This window comes from Rhipicephalus microplus, chromosome 8 (genome assembly GCF_043290135.1).
Source record: "Rhipicephalus microplus isolate Deutch F79 chromosome 8, USDA_Rmic, whole genome shotgun sequence".
Taxonomy (NCBI): Eukaryota; Metazoa; Arthropoda; class Arachnida; order Ixodida; family Ixodidae; genus Rhipicephalus; species Rhipicephalus microplus.
The window spans coordinates 126671331-126697061 of record NC_134707.1 but is presented as its reverse complement, the minus strand read 5'-3'; positions in this window follow the sequence as shown (position 1 = coordinate 126697061).

Below are 25731 nucleotides of genomic sequence, written 5' to 3'. Positions count from 1 at the left end.
CACAAATGCTCCTTCACGCAAGTGCTCCCCTCGACTTGACGAAGTCAAGGCAGAGCGTGTTCCTCCACTCAAGGAGCCGCTGCATTTCTTGAAAGCTCCTCCACACTTCCTTCGCCAAGCGAGGCCTCGGAAATGCTCCCTCCACTTGAGTTAACTACATGGGTCGAGAAAAGCGCCTTATAACGAGAGTATTTGCAATTGTGGTTAAGAAATGCCTATCTTTGTATAATAAACGAACGATTTTCTCACTCATTCTTTTTTATAAGTTGACATTACAGCAATATACATGCATTTAGAGTGGTCGCATGGTTTTCTTAAGCCTTGAGCCGGTAGAGTTAGCGAAACACTCGCTTCAAGTCTGGCAACAGTTGCGCCCAGGCAGCTGAACGAAAATCTGATGGCGTTTCGTCTGCTACTGAACGTTTCTACGTGCTTAGTCCATTTCGTCTCGTGTGCGTCTATTAATTGCAGTTTATATTTACAGTAGTGTCTGTGTGAGTGTTTAAGACCCTGCTTTCGCCGGGGTGACTAACGAACTACGTGAGTGATGGCAGGACGCAGAACATATGATTTGTAGTTTTGTTTACTTTCGCTTTGCTGAGAGCCTTCTGATCACTAGTGTAGCCACCGAACGTGTAGCGCGGTGAAGTGAGTAATTTCTGCTTTATATCACATTACATTGGTGTGCTATTATAATTCACCTCCCACAAAGATTACTTGAACGTGAATTCGTTTTCGCTTCGGGAGTACGTGAACTATTCCTGATTTCAGGGGACTGTGCTATGTTTATTGTTCTCAATTGCTGCGAATTTCAACGTGGCACTTTCATAGTTTTTCCACTGCATGTAACAGAAATTTCGGAAGACAATGCTCGGAACTTCTATTCAAGGTTATACCAGGGTAGCGTTGATTTGATTGGTATGTGGGATTTAACATCAAATAACCACCTTTTGATTATGAAAGACGCAGGGTAGCGTTAAAAAGTAGGCATGGTACACTCGTGGCTGCGCGTTTGAATTAGACTGCTATGCAAATAAGAAAAGCGATCGTGTGCCTTTCTTCAACTAATCGCGAAAACATCATCTTGAAGTTGTTTTTTTTAATTAGCAGCATATATAGTCGGTTAAAAAAGTGTGTTAATTTAGCTTTCATTTGTAGAATAATATTGCTTTTCGACAAGGTGTCAGCTGCATATGCTTGATTACTGCACACTTCGCAGGTGCACGCTTGTGTTTGCCATCTGGCTCTTGATCAGTCAAATGTATTAAATGTTTTTTTTCTATTCGCAATTTTATACTTTGTTCATTTTTGAATGCATATTTATCGTCATGTTCGTCTTTTCAGGATGAGACGGAATTAGAAAAACCTCTTCTCTGATTCTACAGCAGAGCAGGTCTACAAAAATAAAGCTTGTTTTATATACACCAGCACCACTACACTTCCATGAAACTGAGATGACGTGGTTTGAGCGTGTAGACATGCTAATGTTGCAACAATAGCGGATATTTTATTTACAGTGCTTTGGCCTGATATATCCGCGATGTCTCCAATACTCTTGAGCATTTTTTACCACTTTGTTGCACTGGTCTTCGTTAAATCAGCAGAGTAAAATACTCTGCTTCTTGACGACACTTTCTCCAAGGTTCAGTGAACCACCACGGTCATTTTTAACACAGAACAGCGCCAAAGGTCAAAAACGCCTTTAGTTTTATTATTTATAAAACAATAAAACATCTTCCATAAATTATGTACTGTCGAGGCTCTAGAATGAAGCACGAAAACCACGATTATTTTCAAGAGGTATTCCCGGAAATCATATTCAACAAATAAAAGCCAAAACATTAGTGCAAAGGTCATTCGTTCATTACCGATTGTGCTTCTGAGCTTGCAGATAAAGAACACAGGATAAAAATTTTAAGACGGGGCCGCTGTGTGAACTTGGAGATGGAAGCAACAGAGATATAAAGGTTACGTCTTTTTGAATCAGTCATATTAGAGCATCCACAAATGCAGGGCGAAAAGATGATGGAAAAAAATAACTGCTTACTCAGGCATCCTTGGAAGATTGAATGTTAAAATTGAAACAGAAAAACACAAACACGCTTTGTTAACCGACAATATATGCTTGTAATTGAAGAAAACAACAACTTTAAAAAGAAGTTTTCGCGATCAGTTGAAGAAAGGCACACGATCGCTTTTCTTAATTTGCATAGCAGTCTAATTCAAACGCTCAGCCACGAGTGTACCATGCCTACTTTTTAACGCTACCCTGCGTCTCTCATACTCAAATGGTGGTTATTTGATGTTAAATCCCACATACCAATCAAATCAACGCTACTCTGGTATAACCTTGAATAGAAGTTCCGAGCATTGTCTTCCGAAATTTCTTTTACATGCAGTGGAACAACTACGAAAGTGCCACGTTGAAATTCGCAGCAATTGAGAACAATGAACATAGCACAGTCCCTTGAAATCAGGAACAGTTCACGTACTCCCGCAGGGAATACGAATTCACGAACAAGTAATATTTGTCGGAGGTGAATTCTAAAAGCACACCAATGTAATGCGATATAAAGTAGAAATTACTCATTCCACCGCGTTACAGGTTTGGTGGCTACACTAGTGATCAGAAGGCTCTCAGCAAAGCGAAAGTAAACAAAGCAAGAAACCATATGTTCTGCTTCCTGCCATCCCTCATGTAGTTCGTTAGTCACCCCGGCGAAAGCGGGGTCTCAAACACCCGCTAAGACACTACCGTAAATATAAACTGCAATTATTAGACGCACACGAGACAAAATAAACTAAGCACGTAGAAACGTTCAGCAGCAGACGAAACGCCATCAGCTGCTGCCTGGGCGCAACTGTTGCCAGACTTGAAGCGGGGGTGTCGCTAACTCTACCGGCTCGAGGCTTACGGAAACCATGCTACCACTTTAAATGCATGTATTTTGCTGTGATATCAATTTATAAAAAAACAATGCGTAAGAAAAGCGTTCGTTTAATATACAAAGATAGGCATTTTTTAACCGCGATTGCGAATACTCTCGTTATCAGGCGCTTTTCTCGGCCCATGTAGTTCACTCAATCGGAGGGAGCATTTTCGAGGCCTCCCTTGGCGTAGGAAGTGTGGAGGAGCGTTCATGAAATGCAGCGGCTCCTTGAGTGTAGGAGCACTCTCCGCCTTGACTTAGTCAAGTCAAGGGGAGCCCTTGAGTGAAGGAGCCTTTGTGAATACGGGCCTTAAACTGACTTTGGTTTGCTGAAAATATGCTTTTTAATTGAGAGTTGCTTTTTCATAATCGGCGCCCAAATAGCCATCAGCGGAATGTTTTAAATGCTCAGCATTTCTTAGCAAACGTCGGTGACATTTAGAGTATCTATCTATCTATCTATCTATCTATCTATCTATCTATCTATCTATCTATCTATCTATCTATCTATCTATCTATCTATCTATCTATCTATCTATCTATCTATCTATCTATCTATCTATCTATCTATCTATCTATCTATCTATCTATCTATCTATCTATCTATCTATCTATCTAACTATCTATCTATCTATCTATCTATCTATCTATCTATCTATCTATCTATCTATCTATCTATCTATCTATCTATCTATCTATCTATCTATCTATCTATCTATCTATCTATCTATCTATCTATCTATCTATCTATCTATCTATCTATCTAGCCACTTACGTTTGGGTGCTCTTGTGGTCTTGTGGAAAAAAGTGCCTATTTGAAAACCTTCACTGAACTCTCAAAAAAATAAGCTGCATGTTTTCTATTTCTTTTTTTTCGCACTAGCGACAATACGCATAAGAAATTAAGCGCTTATCCTGATTGCCTGAAGAGGCAGATGTTACTTACGCGGGAGTCGGTAATTGTGGCGTAGCTAACGTAGGTTTTGACTTCCCTAATAACTTTCACTGATTTACACCAGCACATGCTGGCGAACCAGTAAGTAAAACAAAAAATGCGCACGGATGTAGCGAAAGAAAAAAAAATAGCTGTAATTACATTGGAAGAAATAATAATAACCGAGTTAAAGTGAAATGCGACAAAAGAATTTCAGTGTGATTAACCACTGCTTAGCACTTTCCACCCCCGGAGTAACCAGATTCGACCTTCACGTGTTCTTTGTTTTCTTGAGATTCCATATGAGTTAGCACAATTTCTACTATGGCATTGAAGGTCTTGTCAGAGAAGCCTCCTATGAAACGGCGAAAGCGATCCACAGGGTTGCGTATGTCTCGTTCGGTGTACTCAGGCTTCCTTCTTTTTACCATCCGCACAAGTCTCGAGATGTGATCTTCAGCCTTGCTTTTTGCAGCTGGTGCCCTTTGGCTGGACTGCCTTGACTCGAAGCCCCAGCGTGCAGCGGGCAGCTGCTTTTCATTCCCAGTTCGTCCATGGCCCTATGACACTGTATGCCACTCAGCTGACTTCGTCAAGCTCTTGTCAATCGAAGGAATGTGCCATGGTTTCAGGCTGGTGGGAATTGCACGTTGTTTTTTCTCTTCCTTTGGTTGTTATACGGTTGATTGCTCGATGCAACGGAAACAATGGCTGGAGTGTTGACCCAATGGGCTGTGCCCCTAGCTTCCCTTCGATCGTGTGTTGAAACGATAGTGGTGTTTGACGCCGCGTTGGTGCTGGCCTGGCGCTCTGTTCGATAGGAAATGTCTGTATGTTCTCCTGGGTCTTTTCTCAAGATTTAGATGGTGACTGTCGATGTGACTGGGGCTTTAGTAGGCTTTTTTATAGAGTGGGTGTAGAAAACGAACGCTCTCCAGCCTTCGGTCGACGTGCGGGTGATCTCCGATGCAACGGAGGCATTGGGAGAGATGTTGATTCAATAAAAAGTACACGTTGTTTTTTTTCAGCCTTGCATCGAGACGCGGGCGATTCCTGAAGGCAAGAGGACAATGGCTCGGTTGCTGACGTAATAGGTGGTCCCTTTGGCTTCTTTCCAGCCATGTGAGGAAGCGGTGGTAGTCTTCGATGCCGCGTAGGCACTGGCTGCGGCCTCAGTAAAATAGGAAGCGCCCGAAACGTTTTCAGTGTTTTTTGTCTAGACTTTGGTGGTGATTATGGACGTGGTCGGGGGTTTAGCAGAGTGTTTTGACCAAAGGGAATTGAACATGATCTATCTTCAGCCTTGGATTGTGTTGATCTACGCCGAGGGTAAACTGGCTGGGGATTGCTTTAACTTGGTCGGGCACGGTTTTTCTCGATCCTGGGTGGAAGTGAAGGATGTCTCCGTCGTGGCGTGAGCTTTGGTTGAGGCATCGGACCACGAGGAAAGCCATGTTTCTTCTCGAGTATTTGGCGATTACCTGGTGGTGATTTGCTACGTAACAGGAATATAAGCGATGGCGTTTTTCGAATTGGAAGCACCTGTGGCTTCTGCTCCGCTTTAGGTTGATGTGGTGGCGACGGATTGGAAAATGGCCGTGGTTTCGGCTCTCGCGAACTTACCTGTACTCCTGGCCCATGCGTGCTTCGGCTTTTCTGATCCTTCTTAGATGTGCTCACATTATTAACTTTTGCGATGGTCCGTGGTGGCACTATATCTGGTGGCAGTGAGGTTCGTTCGGCCGTGCGGATGGTATCGTAAACCTGCTGTGGTATATGTGCTTGACTTTCTGGAATGAAATTGAGCCTGTGCTTGGGCTGCGTGATTTTTACATCGCACTTCTGCAGACCGCATTTGAACTCGGTGATCCTAGCAGGCTCGAATATTTGTGTTTGCACCTTGGCATCGTATGTTTGCGGCATGAATTACAGCGCACAGGAATGGTGCAGGCGCAGCAATGTAATCTGGATCGATGCATTCCTTGTTCTGCACGTTGCCGGTTCATTGTCTCTACTACCTCTGGTTGATACGCAGATGCTGCTGTCCGATGAAAGTGCACTTTCTCCTTGACACACGCCATCACCAGCTATCGCGTCCTGAAAGATGCCGTCGCTAAGGAACTCGGTAAATGTTTCAGCCAAACGGTCATCATCGTCATCGGTGCAGTTGTAGTACATGAACCTGTACAAATATTCATAAATGACTTCAAATAGTCGGGAGCGGTCCAAAAATGCTGTGATTGCTATGCAGGTCAAGAATCACCTGAACCTGAGAAATACTAAGGGCTTTCCGCATGTCATACTCTTTAGATGGACCATTTTCCCGCAAAAAATCTCGTAGCTCTGTAATGATGTTTACCGCACCTTGCTTGGTGAGCTTCGGTCTTCGTGTCTCGTGATCGAAGACTCCGTCGGCTTTGAATTCATGCTTTACTTCGGCTGACTTCGACGAGCTGATATTGAATTTACCTGCACCCAGGCGCTTGCACTTGCTGTTTGAAATCGTCCGCGATGTTGTGGTGTTCTTATCTTTTGAGTGCCAATTAAAATCAAGTCATAGACCTGCATTACGAACCTCGGTAGATTGTCGCTTACCGTATTGAGATTACTGTTGCATCCGGAGAGAGAGAGAGAGAGATAAATAAAGGGAAGAGACAGGGAGGTTAACCTAGACGAACTGGTTTGCTACCCTGTACGGGGTTGGGGAAAAGGGCCGGAAAGAGGATAGAAATAGAGAGATAAAAAATAAATCAGAAACAAAAACCACATGCGCACACATTCAGGGAGTTCCGATCACAGCCGTTTGGACAGGCCGGTTGAACGCAAGAAGCGCAGGAGCGCCTTCACAGCCTTCTTCTCCAACATAAAGTCCTGTCGGCAGCGCGAGATTCTTTCTTCCGAAAGAGGCTGGTGGTCCAGTTCATTTAGTGCATTGCAGAGTGACTGTCTCTGCGAGCAGCACTGTGGGCTTTCACATAGAATGTGCCAAGTTGTTTCATCACTGACACAATGGTCGCATGCAGCAGTGTCAGCCATTCCTACGCAAAACGCGTACGCATTGGTGAATGCGACGCCCAACCATAATCTGCACAGCATAGTAGCGCCTCGTCGGCGTAATACCGGAGGAAATCGAAGACTGAGAGTTGGGTCCAAAGTACCTAACCGTGCATGGATGAAATGCGACTCATTCCATTGTGACGAGGTGCGCTTGCGAGCAAGCATGCAGAGTTTCCGTGCATGTCAGTTCTGGAAAGCGGAATTAATACTTCATCGCTTTCAGTATTGGCAGAACGGGCAGCTCGATCGGCCTGTTCATTGCCAATTATTCCAGAATTATTCCAGAATGACTTTGGAGCCATTGAATGGCTATTTCATGTCATTCCTCAATGAGTTGGTGAGTCTTTTCTGCAATCTCAAATACCAGCTGTTCGTTCGAGCCGTGGCGTAAAGGTGATAGAAGGGATTGCAGTGCCACCTTTGAGTAGCTGAAAATTGCCCATTTTTGTGGCTGTTGGTCGTTGATGCATTGCAATGCGGCACGAAGAGCTGCGAGCTCTGCTCCCGTTGATGTCGTAAGGTGGGAGGTCTTGAATTTTCTAGTCGTGTCTTTTATCGGTATAACAAATGATGCCGTTGAACTCTTCTGTAAAACAGAGTCGTTGGTGTATACGTGTATACAGCCTTGATACGTCTCGTATAACAAGAGCAGAGCAAGCTGTCTAAGAGCAGGTGACGACATATCTGCTTTTTTCTGGATGCCAAGTATAGTTAGGCTGATGTTAGCCTGAGTCAGGCACCAGGGAGGAGTCGAAGGCCTGGCAGCGGGTGTGAAGCGTGTTGGCAAAGAATCGCGATATGTGGTGACCGTTTAGCAAAATGACAAATGTGGTCCGTCTGCTGGTAAACACGCTAGGTGGTGGCAGGGTGTCCGAGCAATATGCCCTATATGTGTCCTGAGTGCCTCAATGTCGATATGTGTCGTGATGAGGTGGTCACCGGCGATAGCTATAGTAGCCATTGTCGACGCACTACGAGGCAAGCCGAGGCAAATCCGGAGTGCCTGGGACTGAACACTCTGTAGCGTTCGAAGGCTTGTTTTGCTTGCATTGGTCAATGCCGGTAAACTGTACCGCAGAAAACCGAGAAAAAGTACTCTGTACAGCTGTAGCATTGCACGGGGAGACATTCCCTAAGTCTTCCCTGCAAAGAACTTCAGTATATTACAGATTTACATTACCCGTTTCTTCATGTATGAAACGTGATTGCTCCATGATAGATTCCTGTCAATTATGACGCCCAAAAACCTGTGTGATCGAGCGTATGGTACCGTTTGACCATTAATGCTTATAGTGTACTTATCCATAGGCTTTCGTGTAAAAGCTACGTGGGGGCATTTCTCGAAAGAAATTTCCAAGCCTCGATTTCGTTGGTAACGTAATGTTTCAGTGGCAGCTTTTTGAATTCTCCCTCGTAACTGCAGGCGTGTTACAGCCGACGCCCAAACACAGATATCATCGTCGTACATTGATAGCCTGACCGTGCTTGGCAGATGCTCAGTGAGAGCAATTAACGTAAGATTGAACAGCACAGGGCTGAGTACGCCACCCTGGGGGACGCCACAGTTACTGTAATGTTGAGAGGTTGGACCGTCTTCAGTGCTGACAAAGAAGGATCGCATTGAAAAATAACTACGTATCCAGCGATACATCCGACCACCTACTCCTATATCTTCGAGAGTGGTGAGAACAGCTTCATGCGTAACGTTGTCATACGCCCCTTTAACGTCTAGGAAGAAAGATGCGCAGAGACACTTACGGCCTTTCTCGTGTTAAACGTAAGTGACCAGGTCGACTACGTTGTCAATCGATGCTCGACCACGCCGAAAACCTGTCATGGCATCTCGGTAGATGTTGTTACAGTCCAAGAACCACTCCAGGCGTCCCAGGATCATCCTCTCCATAACTTTGCCTACACAACTAGCCAATGTGATCGGACAATAAGATGAGAGCTCCAACGGTGACTTGCCTGGTTTCAGAAGTGGAACTAGGCGACTTGTCTTTCAGCTTGTCGGGAGCGTTCCATCTTGCCAGAATTTGTTGTACAACTCCAAAAGAAGGATTCTCGCGCGTTCGCCCAGATGACACAAGGCCCTATAAGAAATTTTCTTGGGCCCTGGTGCCGACGTGCGTCCACACTAAGCTAGTGCTGCTCTGATCTCCCGATTGAAAAAGAGATATTCATGCGGAAATCCAGTGTTTGTGGACAGTCAGTCGAGGGCAATAGGCTATTGGGCACTGCGAGTGGCCCAGATATTCTGGCACAGAAATCTTCTGCCACGTCAATGCCGCATCTCTGTTCAGAAAGTGCGAGAGCCCTGAAAGGTGACCACTGAGTGGGTTTTGTGCGGAGACCTCGTACCGTCTTCCCCAATTGGGATAAAGGTTTTCGTGGGTCAAGTGACTCACAAAAAACAGTCGAACGTTGTGACTCGAGTTTAATTACCCGGCGCTGAATCTTCTTTTGTATACGTCGAGCAATCCGTAAGTCTTCTATTGCCTCCGTACGTCGGTATCTTCGTTCCGCACGCCGTCAGATTGCACGAAGTCGTTCTAGCTCGATGTCAAATTCCGTTACTTTGGGAGAGCTGGTGTACACGTAGTGATTACACGTAGTATCGTGTATTGTGCTTTTAATTATCTCCTCTGTGTCGAGGGACATGTTTGCTTCACATTGATTTTTCATGCGAGACTGGAATTTCAACCAGTCCACTCTCTGAACACTATCGTGTACCTTAGGTTGGGACAATCCTTCGATTTTGACGTAAGTGGGAATGTGGTCACTACCATGCGTTTCTATGTCTGGACGCCACTCAGCATGCTTGACCGTAGCCTCCTTTATTTTCTGTGCCCGCGCAGTCAGTCCGCCGGGCCCGTTCGGCCGCCTCCCGCATCCTCCTCTCTTTTAGCGTCTGCTGTCCGCCAGGGGCGCTCGCATCCCAGAATCGAGTCGGCGCATTCAGCCGCGGCGACGCATCTCCAGGAAACCTTTGTTCGTGTCGCATACGTTTGCAACACCAATTATTTACGACCAAAACGGTACGTAGTACTTTCAGCAAGTATAATTGTAACTGTTGCTTCATTGTGTTGCGTAAGCAGATGACACGCAGCATTAACTGAGTGCGTATAAACAAACAACGTCGTTTGTACCCCGCGTTTGCACGGCCGTTGTCAAGCGCGGCTATCATTTTTCGCGCTTCTTTCTGGCAATACTTTTCCGCGCACCTATCTTCGCAGCGTAGTACTTTCAGCAAGTATGATATTGTCACGGGGTCGTGACGTGGCCAAAGACAGAACACTTCGTGTTGGGATTTAACTGTTTATTTGGGCGAACCTGTGCCCGGTAAAGGGAAAGTCTAATTACAGCAGCAGTCTTGTACAGATAGCAGTCTCGGACTGATAGCGGCGAACGCAGCGTCGGCCTTCGATCAACAACTCACAAGCGGCGAAGCGCGTCGGCATTTATACCCTTGCCATCGAATGTTCTAGCGTTATCGCTGGCGGTGGCGTAGGTTCCAGAACAATCTGTACCGTTCGCACAGTGGGCGTGATCTTATCGAACTGATCTACTACAGTCCGGAACCCTCTAGAAACCTGCAGGCGCGGCTTGCGCCGAGAATCGTGCGGTGCTTCGGAACGATAACAAAAACTTGTGAAATGGAACGTGGCATTGCCCCCCTCTGAAAAAAGGCATCGTCCCGATGCTTCAACTAAAGATGAAGGTACAATAATAATGCAAGAAAGTACAATGAATAAATTACAATACAACAATAATACAAAAAACACTGTTTCAGTTTGTTAACGTGCATGAAACGGCTTGAGGCGCGTGACATGCACGACTTCAGGTCGCGATCGGCGTCGTTGAGAGTTCGTGATGCCGTCGGGGACAACCTCGTAATCAAGTGGGCCGAGACGTCGAACCACCTTGTACGGTCCGAAGTACCGTCGCAGAAGCTTTTCACTTAGTCCACGTCGGCGTATCGGCGTCCACACCCAAACACGTTCACCGGGCTGGTATTCCACGAAGCATCGTCGAAGGTTGTAACGGTGGCTGTCGGTCGTCTGTTGATTCTTGATACGAAGACGCGCAAGTTGTAGGGCTTCTTTGGCGCGTTGAAGGTACTCGCTCACATCGAGGTTTGCTTCGTCGGTGACGTTGGGTAACATGGTGTGATGGTTAAGGACGTTCGTCACTGTGTTTGTTGATAGCGGACGAAAAAGGATTAACATCAACAATGGATGCGAACAAAAGAAGCGTTATATTATATACTAGAGAACGAAGTGGCAGGTGAAAATAAAACTATATGTCCAACCCTACACGCCACGCGTCACGCAACATGTACGAGAGTCAGACCTCTAGCATGCGGAGAGCTCGCGGCTACGCTTACTCCGAGTCCAGCGCGTAGAGTTCTCAGTTCGCAAGAGAAAAACGCTGCCTCACAGTTTGGGTCCCCGTCGTCCCGACATGATGCGATCGTCGACGTGGGCGAGGGCAAAGGTGGCACGGCTGGAGCGGCTGGAACGGCTGACGGCACACGGATGCGCTACCGTGTGCAGCGCCGTTTAGTCAGACGTCGCGGCCAGCAGTCAGGGTCGCAACTCCTGAGGTTCAGGGTCAGGCCCCGGCTCACGAGGACCACGCCCGGTAGGCCTCGCCACGAACCTGCTCCCGGCCACTGCACCCAGGCAGGAGCCGTTCAGCAGGCCCCGTCCTTGCACCTTGTACCGGCCGGCGGACTCGACCCCGAGCGAACACGCCGGAGCTCGACCTAGCCGACACGTACGGGTCCCACGTCCGGCTCAGGAACGCTCCCAGGCACTCGTCCTCTCGAGCGGCGCACTGCTTCGTCTGTCTTCGTGGTCTCCACGCTCGAGCTCGCTTTTCCACGTTCCTTCTTCTTCTCCTCTTCTTTTTCATTTCTTGTTATCGCCTTCGTGCCACCTGCCCTCCGCTCGTCTTCTTTAGTTTCGGTTTGGCGTTCCTCGGCGCTTGCAAGTCCTTTTAGCCACAAATCGTACCTAAACACAGCACTTTTGTGTCCATTCCTTACAAATATCCCCCTGCTCAAGAAAGTTGTTTAGGGGGAAAACAACTTTTCACAAGCGCGCGAGGTGGAGTACCCAAAAGTGAAAACATAGCAAAAAAAACATTATTTACAGAAGTTCATTCTGTTAGGGAAAGGGTGAATTGACATGAAAAGAAATTGTGCCACCACTAAACGCTAACCAGCGGAGAAGTCAAATGCGGCTGAGGTAGTCGGCACCTACGTTGTCGGAGCCCTTAATGTACTCAACCACAAAGTCATACTCAGTAAGCAATAGGCTCCAGCGGAGTACTCGGCTGTTGATGTGTTTTGCGGAATTTATGTACGCAAGCGGCTGGTGGTCAGTTTGCAGCACGAATCGGTTTCCGAAGAGGTACACATGAAACTTTTGTATAGCCCACACAAGAGCCAGCGCCTCTCTTTCGATTGTTGAGTACCGTGACTCCCGTTCGAGCAGTTTACGGCTTGCGTAGGCTACTGGATGCAACATGCCGTCGTGACGCTGCATTAAAACGGCTCCAATGCTGGATGAAGATGCATCCGTGCGCAATATGAATGGCTCTTGTAAGTCCGGTGATCGCAGTACCGGACCAGATGATAGTATACGCTGTAGTGTTACAAACGCTTGTTCATGGCATTTTTCCCAGATGACCTTATTTGGACCTCGCTTCCTAGTGAGTTCCGTTAGAGGTGATACTACAGCGGAGTAATTGGGCACGAAATCCCGATAATAACCGCTTAAACCTAGAAAGGAGCGAACTTCTTTCTTCGTCTTCGGTCTCTTTGCGGCCTGAATCTTCTCCAATGTCTCAATCTGGGGTCGGAGAAGATTGTTCCCGAGAATGTGTCCCAAGAATTTCACTTCGGCAAAAGCCACCTCACTTTTCGATGGCTTTATTGTGAGATGAGCTGCCCTGACACGTTGCAGAAACTTGGTGAGAGTTGTTATGTGCTCGTCCCAAGTTTGTGTCGCTATGAGCACATCGTCAAAATAGTGATAGATGTTCGGTATTCCATCTACCACTCGTCTCATTAGTCGGGTGAACACAGCAGGCGCTGTTTTGATGCCGAAAGGCATGAATCTGAATTGGTAAAGGCCAGAAGAGGACTGAAAAGCGGTGAAGACCTTCGATGCTTCGTGCATCGGCACCTGCCAGTACCCTTTGGTGAAGTCGAACTTCGAAAAGTAGCGGCTCTGACCTAGTTTGGCAAAGATCATGTCCACTCGCGGTATCGGTTCGTTGTCTGTAACGACGACTCGATTCAGCTGTCTGAAATCAATGCAAAGTCGGGTGTTCCCGTCTTTCTTCTTGACCACGACGATGGGAGCTTGATACGGGGACTCCGAGGGCTCAATGATACCTTGGGATAGCATGTCCTGTAGTTCTTTTTCTACAGTTTCTTGGATGGCGAATGGTATGGGGTATGGGCGTACCTTTACCGGTGTTTCAGTGGTAAGGCGTAACTTGCACTCGACGAGGTCCGTCTTCCCTGGCACGTCAGAAAATACATCATGGAACTCTCTGAGGAGTTCATTAATTTGGTCTGTCTGCGGGCTGTTCAAGTTAGGCGCTACTAACACATTTTTATATGTTTCCCTTTGGTGCAGGGCAACAAAGGGAATTTCTCGCTCGTCAACAGTGTCTGACTGCACAGAAACGGCAGCTTGTTGTGCTTCACTTTCGGGCTCCCTTTCGTGGTATTTCTTGAGAAGGTTAATGTGAAAAAGACTTCTCCGAGTTCCGAGATCTATCTCGTAGTCATAGTCACTGCGTTTTTCAAGCACTGTGAAGGGTCCCTTCCATGTCAAGATCAATTTATTCTTATCTGATGGTAGCAACAGCAATACTTTGTCGCCGGGTGATAGGTGTCGAACTCTTGCTTTCCTATCGTAATATTTCTTCTGTGTCATTTTCGCCTTCAGGAGTTCTTCGTGCGCTACCTTGCAGGTGTCTTGCAGTCGCTCCCGGAGATCTATAACATACTCGTATGTTGTTTTCGTTTCAGGATCGATGTTGGCCCCTGTCCACAGTTCCTTAAGGATCGACATTGGCCCGCGTACAAATCTGCCGTAGAGGAGATCGAACGGCGCGAATCCAAGGCTCGTCTGGGGAACTTCACGGTATGCAAAGAGCAGGGGAGCCAAGTACCTGTCCCAATGTCGCGGCCGTTCTTGACACATGCGGCGAACCATTTGTTTGAGAGTTCCATTAAATCTCTCCACAAGTCCGTTGGCCATGGGGTGATAAGGCGTTGTGGGTAGCTGACGAAATGAAAGTAGCCGACCGAGTTCCTGCATGAGACTCGAGGTGAACGACTTTCCACGGTCGCTCACTATCTCACGGGGCACCCCAACGCGGGAGAACATCTCTACTAGTGCTTCCGCTATGCGCTCTGTCTCGATGCTCGGTAGTGCCACCGCATCCGGGTAACGCGTAGCGAAGTCTACCATCGTTAAGACATACTTGTTGCCCTTGGATGACGTTGGTGACAGCGGGCCAATAATATCGATGGCGACCCGCTGAAAAGGTGTGTCTATGATAGGCATATTTCCCAATGGAACTCGTCCGACGAGGTGTTTAGGCACGGTCCTCTGACATACGTCGCACGACTTCACGAACCGTATCACATCAGCCCGTACACCCGGCCAATAAAACTCTGTAAGGACACGGTCTGTTGTCCTTCTTTGCCCTTGGTGACCAGACAGGAGGCCTTCATGAGCCATCTTCATTACGGTGTTTCGAAGATCCTTGGGTACTACAAGTTGCTCCAAGTCTCGCCTTTCTGTCGTGCGGTGGCGCCGGAAAAGAATGTCGCGTACCAGCACAAACTCAGTGACTGCTGGCTTCTTAGATATGACCTTCCCCAATGCGGCGAAGCAGGTTTCCAGCGTGGGATCTGCGTGCTGTAAATTCTTTAGCGCTTCCCGGCTGATATCCAGGGGTTGGATCCGAGGAACAATCAGTTCACTGGGCTTTTTCCTTTCTTTTCCTGCAGCCGCCGACATGTCATCTTGTCGTCTTCTATCTGATGAGGTTGCATCTTCAGGTTCTTCTTCAGTGCATACTGGATCATGGTGAATCTGAGCTAGTTTTGGACGTCTTGCTGGCTGCTTCGGGGCTGGTCGGGCAGCTGATAGTACACCCGCAATGTTGCCAAGCACGACTTCATACAATGGATTCTCCATACAAACAGCAAGCACCTGACCTCTGAAAAACGGAGAATCTATGTACACCTCTGCTTCTGGTAAGACTTTTGCAGATCGGTCCAATAAGCGAACGGTACGGGTGTTGCCAGTCAAGTTGCAGTCAGGAACTAGCGATCGTTTCACCACTACTGTATTGCAACCGGTATCCCGCAATACGGTAACCCGTTTCCCTTCGAGATAGCCCTTTACAGTTGGCATTTGTTTTGACCCGTTGTCGCAAGTTGCGTTGCTTTGGGTCCCATCACACGTGTCATGACAATGTTTCTCATCCTGATTGTCAGGCGCATCTTCCATTGATTTCTCCTGCTGCGCTTTCTGGTATCCCAAGACGGAACATGATGCCTCTCTACGTTTTCCCGAGTTTGAGGGACAACTATCGGATCTGTGCCCTGACTTCTTACAGATCCAGCACGACGTCGACTTGGGCGCTCGAGACTTTGTCCAGCAATCGGAAGCTCGATGACCCGGCTTGTTGCACAGAAAACAAAGCGGTTTTCCTTTGCTTTCGCTGACAGTGTCAACTTTAGCTGTAGCCATCGGTTTCCCTTTTTCGTCTTTTCCTCTAGCGAGATTCACAATTCCCTGAGCTTCCAAATATTGATCAGCCGTCGTTGCCAACGTGTCCAGGTTATGACATCCTCGCTCCTTCAAGAAGACAGCCAACTTCTCGTCGCACCGCCTGAGGAATTGCTCGGACACCATCTTGTCTCGCAGTGCATCATATGTTTTGGGAGTCTTCGCCAGCTCCTGCCAATGGTCGAAGTATCCACAGAGACGTCCCGCGAACTGTCGACCTGTCTCAGTATTCTCGGGCCGGGCATCCCTAAACTTTGTGCGGTATCCCTCCTCTGTATAACGGAACCGCTGGAGGAGCGTCTGCTTGAGCTTTGCGTAGTCCGTAGAGTCTTCAGCAGACATCCGTCCTACCACGGTCAAGGCTTCTCCCGTCAGACACAAGCTCAGTGACAGGGCCCACTTCTCGATTGGCCAGCCTTGGCTCATGGCAACCCTCTCAAATCTCTGGATGTACGCATCCAGTTCGTCCCTACTCTCATTGTAGGGCGGGATCATTTTGTGTGGGCTGCGAAAACTCTGACCACCACCCATACTATCATCCGCAGAACTCGTGCTCGGCCGCTGCGCTTCTGCGACACGACGTCGCTCCTCGAGCAGGAGCCTTTCTGCCTCCATGCGAGCCATTTCACGCTCATGCTCCACCTGTGCTGCTAGCCGTGCCTCCTCTCGATCTTTCGCTCTCTGGTCCCTCATTTCTTTTTCCTCAGCGCTCACCCATGCCAGCAAAGCCTCACCACTCAGCCCCATCTCCTTCCCTAGCTCAACTAGCTTCCTCTTGTCGTCCATTCTCGTCCGCCACACACAAACAACGTGAGGCTCTCAGATGTAAGGCGAGAGCTTAGTCCTGTCTCGCGGACGCCAGAAATTGTGATGGTTAAGGACGTTTGTCACTGTGTTTGTTGATAGCGGACGAAAAAGGATTAACATCAACAATGGATGCGAACAAAAGAAGCGTTATATTATATACTAGAGAACGAAGTGGCAGGTGAAAATAAAACTATATGTCCAACCCTACACGCCACGCGTCACGCAACATGTACGAGAGTCAGACCTCTAGCATGCGGAGAGCTCGCGGCTACGCTTACTCCGAGTCCAGCGCGTAGAGTTCTCAGTTCGCAAGAGAAAAACGCTGCCTCACAGTTTGGGTCCCCGTCGTCCCGACATGATGCGATCGTCGACGTGGGCGAGGGCAAAGGTGGCACGGCTGGAGCGGCTGGAACGGCTGACGGCACACGGATGCGCTACCGTGTGCAGCGCCGTTTAGTCAGACGTCGCGGCCAGCAGTCAGGGTCGCAACTCCTGAGGTTCAGGGTCAGGCCCCGGCTCACGAGGACCACGCCCGGTAGGCCTCGCCACGAACCTGCTCCCGGCCACTGCACCCAGGCAGGAGCCGTTCAGCAGGCCCCGTCCTTGCACCTTGTACCGGCCGGCGGACTCGACCCCGAGCGAACACGCCGGAGCTCGACCTAGCCGACACGTACGGGTCCCACGTCCGGCTCAGGAACGCTCCCAGGCACTCGTCCTCTCGAGCGGCGCACTGCTTCGTCTGTCTTCGTGGTCTCCACGCTCGAGCTCGCTTTTCCACGTTCCTTCTTCTTCTCCTCTTCTTTTTCATTTCTTGTTATCGCCTTCGTGCCACCTGCCCTCCGCTCGTCTTCTTTAGTTTCGGTTTGGCGTTCCTCGGCGCTTGCAAGTCCTTTTAGCCACAAATCGTACCTAAACACAGCACTTTTGTGTCCATTCCTTACACATGGCATCGAGCGTCGTTGCCGGGCTCCTTCCGTAGACCAATTTGTATGGAGATATCTGCGTCGTCTCCTGCACCGCCGTGTTGTATGCGAAGGTCACATACGGAAGAATGGTGTCCCACGTCTTGTGTTCGACATCGACGTACATTGACAGCATGTCGGCGATCGTGTTGATAAGCCGCTCGGTGAGGCCGTTGGTCTGTGGGTGGTACGCTGTCGTCCGGCGGTGGTTTGTTTGGCTGTATGCTAAGATCGCTTGAGTTAAGTCGGCAGTGAATGCCGTTCCTCTGTCGGTGATAAGGACCTCCGGGGCGCCGTGACGTAGGACGATATTTTGGACGAAAAACTTAGCTACTTCGGATGAACTGCCTTTTGGCAGGGCTTTTGTCTCGGCGTAGCGAGTGAGGTAGTCGGTAGCTACCACGATCCACTTGTTTCCGAAAGCCAACGTCGGGAACGGCCCCAGTAGGTCCATACCAATCTGCTGGAAAGGTCGGCAAGGTGGATCAATTGGCTGCAGAAGTCCCGCTGGCCTTGTCGGCGGTGTCTTGCGTCGCTGACAGTCCCGGCATGTCCTCACATAACGAGTGACGTCGGTGGTAAGACGTGGCCAGTAGTACCTTTCTTGTATCCTCGCGAGCGTGCGGGAAACACCGAGGTGTCCTGCCGTCGGATCGTCGTGCAGGGCCTGCAGGAGTTCTGGTCGCAGAGCTGAAGGCACCACAAGGAGGTACTTAGCTCGAAGCGGTGAAAAGTTTTTCTTTTGTAGAAGACCGTTTCGTAGAAAGAACGACGCAAGTGCGCGCTTGAATACCTTCGGGAATTCGGCGGTCCTGCCTTCGAGGTATTCTATTAGGGCTTTAAGTTCCGGGTCGGCCCGCTGTCGTTCAGCGAAGTCGTCGGTAGTTATCGTTCCCAAGAAGTAGTCGTCATCCGAGTCGTCGGGTAGCGGTTGGTCGACAGGCGCACGAGAGAGACAGTCAGCGTCGGAGTGTTTTTTGCCGGACTTGTAAATGACAGTAATGTCATATTCTTGAAGTCTCAGGCTCCATCGTGCGAGGCGACCTGAAGGGTCCTTCAAGGTGGCTAGCCAACACAAGGCGTGGTGGTCGCTCACAACTTTGAAGGGCCTGCCGTAGAGGTAGGGGCGAAATTTCGACGTAGCCTAGATGATGGCGAGGCACTCCTTTTCTGTTGTGGAATAATTTGCTTCTGCTTTGGATAGCGATCGGCTGGCGTAACTAATAACCCTTTCAAGTCCGTCAGCCTTCTGCACAAGAACGGCGCCAAGACCTACGATGCTTCCGTCAGTATGTATTTCTGTCTCGGCGAATTCGTCGAAATGGGCAAGTAACGGAGACGTCTGGAGGCGATGTTTAAGCTCCTGGAAAGCGTGTTCCTGTGGCGTTTCCCACTTGAACTCCGAGTCGGCCTTGGTAAGGTTAGTGAGAGGATCGGCGATGCGGGCGAAGTTTTTCACGAACCGCCTATAATAGGCGCACAGGCCCAGAAATCGGCGCACGGCCATCTTATCAGTGGGCGGCGGGAAATCGCCGATGGCGGCTGTTTTCCGTGGATAAGGACGAACTCCAGACTTGCTGATAACGTGCCCCAGAAACAAGAGCTCCTCATACGCAAATCTGCACTTTTCTGGCTTCAGTGTAAGTCCGGACGTCTTGATGGCTTGAAGTACAGCTTCAAGGCGCCGAAGATCCTCGTCGAAACTCGAGGAAAACACGACGACGTCGTCCAAATACACAAGGCAAGTCTGCCACTTCAATCCTGCCAGTACTGTATCCATAACGCGTTGAAAAGTTGCAGGCGCTGAGCAAAGGCCGAAGGGCATCACCTTAAACTCGAAGAGGCCGTCCGGTGTTATAAACGCCGTCTTCTCTCGGTCTCGTTCGTCGACTTCGATTTGCCAATAGCCAGTCTTGAGGTCCATTGACGAGAAGTACTTGGCGTTGTGGAGCCGATCAAGGGCGTCGTCTATTCGTGGGAGAGGATACACGTCCTTTCTTGTGATTTTGTTCAGGCGGCGATAATCGACGCAGAAACGTAGGGTCCCATTCTTTTTCTTCACTAACACCACGGGGGATGCCCACGGACTCTTGGACGGCTGGATAATGTCATCTCGCAGCATTTCATCAACTTGTCTCTTCATTGCCTCACGTTCTCGCGTCGAAACCCTGTACGGACTCTGACGGAGTGGTCTGGCATTTTCTTCGGTTATGATTCGATGTTTCGTGATTGGGGTCTGCTGAATTTTCGATGACGACGAAAAGCAATCTTCGTATTGCAGGAGCAGGGTCTTGAGCTGTTCTTGCTTATCGTTCGGAAGTCTGGGATTGACGTCGAAAGCTATGGGAGGGGCTTGGTTCCTCTGAGCAGGTTCCGCAGGATCGGCGAGGGCGAAAGTACTGGTGGCTTCGACAATTTCTTTGATGTATGCGACCGTTGTTCCTTTGTTCACATGTTTGTACTCATTGCTGAAATTCGTGAGCATAACCGTTGCTTTGCCTCCCCGCAGCTCTGCAATTCCTCTTGCGACGCAAATATTTCGGGTGACCAACAGATGCTGACTGCCTTCAACGACGCCTTCCAAGTCAGGTGGTTTAGGAGCGCCGACTGAAATAATGACGCTTGAGCGAGGCGGAATGGTGACTTGTTCTTCCAGCACATTCAAGGCGTGGTGTCCTGACGGCGTGCGCGGCGGTAGTGCTTCTTCTGTGGATAACGTTATCGACCTTGTTTTTAGGTTGATGACAGCACCATGGAGGCATAAGAAGTCCATGCCAAGGATGACATCTCTCGAGCAACGCTGTAGGACTACGAAGTCTGTAGGATAAATACGGCCGTTAATGGTGACTCTCACTGTGCAGATTCCTGCAGGCGTTACGAGATGACCTCCGGCTGTGCGGATTTCAGGGCCTTTCCAAGCTGTCCTAACTTTCTTTAACTTCGCGGCGAACGACCCACTGATGACAGAATAGTCGGCTCCAGTATCGACGAGAGCAGTCGCACTGTGGCCGTCGATAGGAACGTCGAGGTCGCTAGTTCGCCGTCTCGCATTACAGTTAGGGCGTGGTGTCGGGTCACGGCTGCGTCGGCTTGTTCCGCTGCTTTCATGTTGCGTCGTCCGGCCACCTTCGGTAAGTGAGCTTTTGCCTTCAGGGCTTTTCCTGGTTGGGGTTGTGTTCAAAAAGCTCCGTCGCGTCGGCGTCGTCGTCGGAGGATCTTCGGTAGTTCGTCGCACAGCAACCGCACCTCCATCGGTTGCTGCCCTTAGTTTCCCGGATACGGGCTAGGAGACCGGCCCCGCGTTGGGCCAGAGTACTGCCGGGGGTGTGGTGACATGTGGCGGCTGGGCGACGGCGAACGGGAAGGACTTCGTGGTGTCCATTGAGTTCCTGCCAGGTAGTCGGCGATGTCACGTGGCCGATCTCCTGGCTGCGGACGCGGTGCATTAACGGCGAAGCCACGCAGTCCCATCTGTCGGTACTGGCAACGGCGGTATGTGTGCCCGGCCTCGCCGCAGTGGTAGCAGAGCGGGCGGTTGTCAGGTGCACGCCAAACGTCCGTTTTTCTCGGTGCACTGCGCTGGCCCGCTGGGGAACGGTAGGACGTCGGTTGGGGTGGTGGCGGCGGTGGCGTCTGGCGACGGAAGTGTGACGGGGCGGCGTTTCGGCGTGGACGGGGAGGAGCGCTGTGGCGCACTGCAGCGGCGTAGCTCATAGTTTCTGGCTCGGGCGGCGGTGTTTCGGGAATTCGAAGCGATTACCGGACTTCTTCTCGCACAATGTCGGCGATTGAATCCACTTGAGGCTGCGCCGAAGGCAACAGTTTGCGCAGCTCTTCCCGCACGATCGCTCGGATCGTTTCACGCAGGTCGTCGGAGTCGCTGGCTTGAGCAGCAGCGCATTCTGGAGTCAGGCGACGATTATACTGTCTGGTGCGCATGTCCAGCGTTTTTTCGATGGTGGTCGCCTCGGATACAAATTCTTGGACAGTGTTCGGTGGGTTCCTCATTAGTCCCGCGAAGAGCTCCTGTTTGACCCCTCGCATGAGAAAACGAACTTTCTTTTTCTCAGGCATGTCTGGGTCAGCATGACGGAATAGGCGGGTCATCTCCTTTGTGAAAATTCCAACCTTTTCGTTTGGTAGCTGAACCCGGGTCTCGAGTAGAGCAGCGGCCCTCTCTTTGCGAGCGATGCTTGCGAACGTTTGAAGAAATTCGCCGCAGAAGACATCCCACGTTCGGAGCGTGGACTCCCGATTCTCTATCCAGGTCCTTGCGGTGTCTTCCAGGTAGAAGTACACACGACGGAGCTTTTCTTCGTTGTCCCAGTGGTTGAGGGCGGCCACACGGTCGTATGTTTCTAGCCAGGTTGCCGGGTCTTCAAACGATGAGCCATGGAACGTTGGTGGTTCCCTGGGTTGATGAATGACGATCGCGGGCTGGGACACTCCAGTTGTCATTGTCGCTGCAGTCGAGGTCATGGTCTTGGTCTTCCGCGCCTTGTCTTGTAGCAGGCCGTACTCCGGTGGGAGACCTTGCTGTCGGCGGCTCGTTCGCTGCTTTTGGTTTGCGTCGGTGTCTTCTCCGCGAAGGGGGCTGGGTTCACGGCTTGACGGGAGCGTCCGGTACATGAACGAAGCAGCACCTCCACCAGATGTCACGGGGTCGTGACGTGGCCAAAGACAGAACACTTCGTGTTGGGATTTAACTGTTTATTTGGGCGAACCTGTGCCCGGTAAAGTGAAAGTCTAATTACAGCAGCAGTCTTGCACAGATAGCAGTCTCGGACTGATAGCGGCGAACGCAGCGTCGGCCTTCGATCAACAACTCACAAGCGGCGAAGCGCGTCGGCATTTATACCCTTGCCATCGAATGTTCTAGCGTTATCGCTGGCGGTGGCCTAGGTTCCAGAACAATCTGTACCGTTCGCACAGTGGGCGTGATCTTATCGAAATGATCTACTACAGTCCGGAACCCTCTAGAAACCTGCAGGCGCGGCTTGCGCCGAGAATCGTGCGGTGCTTCGGAACGATAACAAAAACTTGTGAAATGGAACGTGGCAATATTTAACTGTTGCTTCATTGTGTTGCGTGAACAGATGACACGCGGCAATAAGTGAGTGCGTGTAAACAAACAACGTCGTTTGCACCTCGTGTTTGCAGGGCCGGTTTCATGCTTTGCTATCATTTTTCGCGCTTCTTTCTCGTGAGGCTTTTCTGCGCACCTATCAGAGAATTTCGCTAAGTAATCAGGAATGTTAGTTTACGGTTTCTCTCGTTTCTGTCTCGTGCAGCGGCCTACGCACACAAGTCTCCGTGGTTCATTCCGCTGTGATGACCCGCGTCAGGTGCGATGGCGTACTGTTGCGTGCCCGGTTGCAAGTCTTCAAGCAAAAAGAAGGAAGTAGGAATTTCATTCCACGAAACTCCAAGCGACGAGGAGTTGCGGCAAAAGTGGATAAAAGTCATTTCACGAGACAATTGGACGCCGAACACCACTTCCTGCTACTCAACTGTGTGCAGTCGTCATTTCGCTGCTTCTTATTTTAAGCAAGGATGTAAAACACGAAGGCTTATGAAAGGTGTGGTGCCTAGCGTATTCGAAGAATATCCGCGCTACTTGCAGCCTTCGACAAAAGCCCCGAGAAGTGACGCAGCGATCAGAAAACGAGCCAGTGTGTCAGAATGTCCCACAGCAACGAAAAGGCGAGCCGTGCGTCGTAGCAAGTCCGACTACCCTCCGTGGAATGGTGATGATATCCCTACCAATGGCGACGGGCGCGATATGTCACCACCGGCATGCAGTATCACCTGTGAGGATGGCATCCCTGCTACGAGGCAACAAAGCGATCGAGCTGTACAAGTATCAGTACCTACATTTGTCCCTTCCGTCTAGCGAATGAAGTGGCGACGGAAAGAGCGTGACCTCAAAGCACAGATTCGCCGCCTGTGAACAGTGTCAACGAGGGTACTAAAGCTCGTCAGACTGTGTGCGTGTGAGGAACGTTTTGATCGACGCCCTCTTGTTCGTTTCCGCAGGTTGCGAATGAATTATAACGCAATAAACAAGTTTCTCTACCGTTTCCTTGAAGGTATGGTGTTCTGTTCAATGTGCTATCTTGCGTACTTATTCTTTCTCTCTTGCACATGTTCTCTCCTAAATATTTAAGTGGCACACGGGAGTGGTATCACACTTTTGTTTTTTAAGCTTGCCGCGCTTACAAACGCGCAACGAAGGACCCACCCGTCAGTGCCGGCGGTAGCACCGGAGTCAGTGATCAGGCTCTGCCGGTTCTGCGAAGGCAGCGCCGCCTGGTGGTGATTGCGGGAACTGAGCCTGACGGTCGGCTCCCTTTGATCCCGGCGGCAAAGCGCAGGCACAGAAAATAAAGGAGGCTGTGGCCTGACGAGGCCTCGTGAGACAAAGGCCAGGTCAAGGCAGCTGCTATACCTTGAACCACGTAGGAACGTTGGAGTGCCATCATTTAGCAAGAAAAGTTGGTTGTCAGAGGCGAAGGACACCAAGTTTCTCCCTTTAACAATAGTCTTCGAACTTCTCCAGATTGTATTATGGGCGTTGAAGTCGCCAATTATAATGCATGGGCGAGAAGTTGCTGACAGGATACCTTGTAGTCTTGTATGGTCAAAACGGCTTGACGGAGAGAGGTAGGAACCCACAACCGTGATGGTAAGTCTCCTTTTCACTGTTATACTTATATATTGATTCTCGTCATGGGGTGACACCGGATGATGGATGTAGGTGAGGTCGCGGCGAATAAACATCAGAACTTTGCTATTGTCCGCAGTTGTAGACGACATGAATGACTCATAACCAGAGAGTCTGATTTCTTTCTGTAAATTTGGCTCGCAAATGACAATGATGCGAAACTTATTGGTGTACACGAACGGACGGAAATCGGCGATGCGTGACCTCAGTCCTTGGCCATTCCATTGAATATTCGCTGCCTTTCGGACCTCTTCTCTGAAAGACAGTGGCTGGTGAGCCATTATTTACTCAAGCGCTGCGAGTACTGGACTCAAAGCGTCCAGTAATTGCAATGCACTTCTTTCTGGCGGTGTGTGCAATTTGCTTAACAACAAGCGAATGGCGTTAATTAAGGGTCGCAAGAGAGCTATCACTTGCTGATCTGTGTTCCGCAAGTCCTTCATTGCAGCAGCTTGCTCTGAAGAAGACGGCTTTTGCGGCGGCTTTTCTGAGCGTTGTGTACGCGTAAGTGGAGGCCACTCTTCTGTAGAGGCTTGCCTGCCCCTTTGCTCTTTTCCAACGTGTGTGTTTGCCGTGCTGGAAAATGCAGCTGGCGATCTTCCCTGATGCGTCGACTTATTGCCTGATGTTGGCGCTGTCCGACGTGAAGACCTTCGACGGCAACGTCGTCTTCGCCGGATTTTCTCAGAAGCTTCTTTGTGGGTTGAGCTGTCTCGTACCATTTGCTTCAGAATAGAAAATTCTTTCTTTATGTGCAGACATTCTTTCGAAGAAGCCTTGTGAGCACCCTGACAGTCAGAACACTTCAATGTGGTAGCGCTACAGTTGTCTTCCGCGTGTGGTTCGGCGCACCGGGGGCACGCTGCGGAGTTCCTGCAAACACCCTTTACATGGCCGATCTTCTGACAATTGAAGCATTGCACGCGTTTAGGAATAGATGGTCGAACTTGTTGACGAAAGTGGGCAACCTTCACGTATGCGGGAAGACAGTCACCTTTGAACGTTACTCTCACACAGCGTGTGTTTCGAAGCCGTCCAACACTGACAATGACGTTGTCTTGGCTCGCTGGTTTTATAAGTATTGGAAGGTCTGCGTTTGGGATTTCCGTGTTAATGTTGTAAATGACTCCTGATGTGGTCACACCATCGGCTGGTATGATGCACCTAACTGCAATGTTTCCCAGTTGGGTTACTTGTTGCAGCGTGCTCAGCGCACTCGGGTGCACCACATCAACAACCAGGATGCTTCCTCTTGTATTAAGCCGTACGTCTGTAATCTCCTTACGCACAGTGTTCTCAAAATAGAGCAAAAGCGCTTGCCTGTTCAGAGCACGCAGGCTTTCGGTAGCGTTCTTTGGCACGAACAGGATGGAATGGGGCCATCGCTGTGGCGCCGTTTTCATGGTGCCTGTACTTGACACCGGCGATGGATTGATGATCCGTCGCTTGGCCTTGCGGTGCAGGACAGGTTGAAAGCCGTCGTCTGAGG